At 41.7% G+C, this 2,915-nt stretch overlaps 1 pseudogene; it reads right to left on the bottom strand.

Moving 5' to 3' along the window:
• Positions 1-1,107: 1,107 nt before the first annotated feature.
• LOC101103825 (olfactory receptor 4D2-like) lies at positions 1,108-2,052 on the bottom strand (annotated as a pseudogene).
• Between the last annotated feature and the right edge of the window lie 863 nt (positions 2,053-2,915).

Genomic DNA, 2,915 nt, shown 5'->3' with positions numbered 1-2,915 from the left:
GAAGACAAGTAGAACATTCAAAAGAGTGTTGTTCCAAGAGTAAAAACTGGAAACAATCTAAATAAACTTATTCTTACAATGGAATATTACACAGCAGTGCATATGAATGAAATATAGCCAAACAAAGCAATGTGGACATTTAGAAAGAATGTGGAGTGAAAAAAGCAAATTCTAGAATATTCTGTGCAATCTTTCATTTGTATAAATCTCAAAAAAGCAAAACAAAGCAATATACTGAATATGTTAATATGTGATAAAATTGTTTTTATAAGCAATGGAATGATAAACACTAAATTCAAGAATGTGGTTTCATCTCCAAAGAAGTGATGTGATGGAAAGCACCTATAGCCAGGTGTAAGTTATTAGTATAGGCTGGTTCTTTCATATAATATAATATAGTGTTTTATACCTTAGAAGCATTTTATACATAATCTTTCACTTGTTATAATTACTTATACTATATTAAAATATAGAGAAAACCAACATTCATATAATTTCAAGTTTGCAAATTAAATAAAATATCTGGTACAATGTTTTCTCACAGTATTTTCAGTTTGATTCTTATAATAAAGCTAGAGGGTTTGGGTCAGATATTAATTCTAGCAAGTGTGTTGAGGAAAATATCATGAGGCCAAGAGACCTCAGGTGTCTCATTCAAGGTCATCCTTTGGTAAGTGATGGCTTAGGGTCTTCAATTGAAGGCTTAAGACTCAGAGTGCTGGGCAGTTTCCAACAACCCAGACTCACACCTAAATGGGGTACTAGGTAAAGGGGTCAAAATACAAAAAACAGAACTGCTCTTCTGGGGAAATGCTGTCATCCTAAGAAGAAACAGTCCACCAAGAAGGCAGAAAGGAGGGTGGGACTTTCCAGAATGTTTCTGTGACAACACATTCTATCATTATAGGAGTGTTCAAACAACCACTAGAAACAAAAATAAGGATACTATCCATTTTCCTAAAAATCTGAATATGTTGCTTAGGTTCACTGTGCATTTACTTCTATGAGCACCGTCACAACCCATCCAGGAGATATGAACACGGCAGACACAGAAGCTCTCTCTCCACCTTACAAGTGGAAAACAAGGCCAAAGTGATCTACCCACTGTCATTCCTTTGTACAATCCAACTGATGTGAGTGTAGTCTTTTGAGTGCTGCCTGCATCTCCTGGTTCATCAGGGTGTCGATCATGGGCAAGCATGGGGTTCTTGACCGTGTGGCTGATGGATACAGTCTTGTCCATGGAGAAGGAGATGAAGAGCCAGGCATAGAGGTAAATGCTTGGAATGAAGACCATAGACACCACGATGATGTGGGTGGTGCAGGTGGAAGCTGCCTTCCTCTTTGCCTGCCCTGAGTGGGACCTCAGCATCACCAGGATGGCTGAGTAGGAGACCAGGAGGAGGAGGAACCAGATGACATCCAGCATCCCACTGTTGCAGATCATGAGGAACTCCAGGACAGAAGTGTCAGTGCAGGCAAGTCTCAGAACTTGTAGAACATCCCAGTAGAAGTTATCTAGGACACTGGGGCCACAAAAAGGCAGTGGGAGCATCAGAGCCAGTTGGGAGATGGAATGAACAAAACCTACCATCCAGGCTGTCATGACCAGCCCCACACAGAGCGGAATGCTCATGATGGTGACATGGTAGAGGGGCCGGGAGATGGCTATGTCATGGTCATAGACCTTCGTAGAGAAGAAGGTCATGACACCTCCCAGAAAGTGGAGAAAGAAGACCTGAGCCTCGTAGTCCTGGTAGGAGATGCTCTTCTTCTCAGCGAGGAAGTCCACTGCACCTTTGGGGCAGGGACTGAGGAGAAACAGATGTCTATGACTGCCAAGTTTCACAGCAGAAAATCCATGGGTGTGTGGAGCCTGGAATCAGAGGTCACTGTGAACATGGTGAGGTGGTTTCCCATGACACCGGTGGTGCAGACAAACAGGAACACCAGAAACAGGAAGAGCTGGAGCTCCTGAGTCTGTGAGAGCCCCAGGATAAATGCTGATATACATGAGAGATTCCCTGATTCCAGGGCGTCTTCTCCATACATCTAAAGAAAACACAGGAGAGAGATGCATTATTGCTCAAGGGCTCATTCAAATTGAGTGTCCAGGTCTCGATGATGGATTTTCACCTGCAGATCCTAATACCTGGTGCTGACTTAATGGTCTTGTCTCTGGAGAGTTCACTAGTTGGTTCTGGAATATATATTCATCAGGGGCTTCTGAGGAGGCTCAGTGGTAAAGAATCCACCTGCCAATGCAGGAAACCCAGGAGAGGTGGGTTCAATCCCTGTGTTGGGAAGATCCCCAGGAGGAGGAAATGGCAATCCACTCCAGTATTCTTGCCTGAAAAGTCCCATAGACAGAGGAGCCTGGCAGGCCATAGTCCATGAGGTCACAAAGAGTCAGACATGACTGAGCAACTGAAGACAAACACGAGTATATACTCACAAGATAGCTTAATGCTGTCCAGAGACACATGCGACATGCCTTTCAAAGATTCAGTGTTATCTACTGGTGGTAAGACACTTGGAGTTCAACAGACCTGCAGTTAAATTTCTATTTCCTTGATATTTGACCCTGGAGAAATTACTTAACCTCTCTAGGTTTCCCATTTGTATGGTAGGAATAAAAATGACTTTCTTTATAGAATTGTCTAGAGGATTAAATAAAATAACACACAAGGTCCCTACAAGAGTGTCTGGAATAACAAATGGCAAACACTTTCCTCTGTGTAGTCTACTCTAAAACCTCCTCCCTTCCTTGAAAATCTAATATATTTTGTACCAAAAATTTTTGTGCAACAGTTACCACATCATAATGTTAAAGAACTTTTTGTGTTTCTGTATTTTCCATCCATAATTCAACTAAATGTTTGCAGAGGGATAAATATGCATCTTATAATTTATTT

This window comes from Ovis aries, chromosome 11, assembly GCF_016772045.2.
Source record: "Ovis aries strain OAR_USU_Benz2616 breed Rambouillet chromosome 11, ARS-UI_Ramb_v3.0, whole genome shotgun sequence".
In the NCBI taxonomy this organism is placed as follows: domain Eukaryota; kingdom Metazoa; phylum Chordata; class Mammalia; order Artiodactyla; family Bovidae; genus Ovis; species Ovis aries.
Note: the sequence above shows the minus strand (reverse complement) of the source record. Positions and strands in the feature narration are given on the sequence as shown.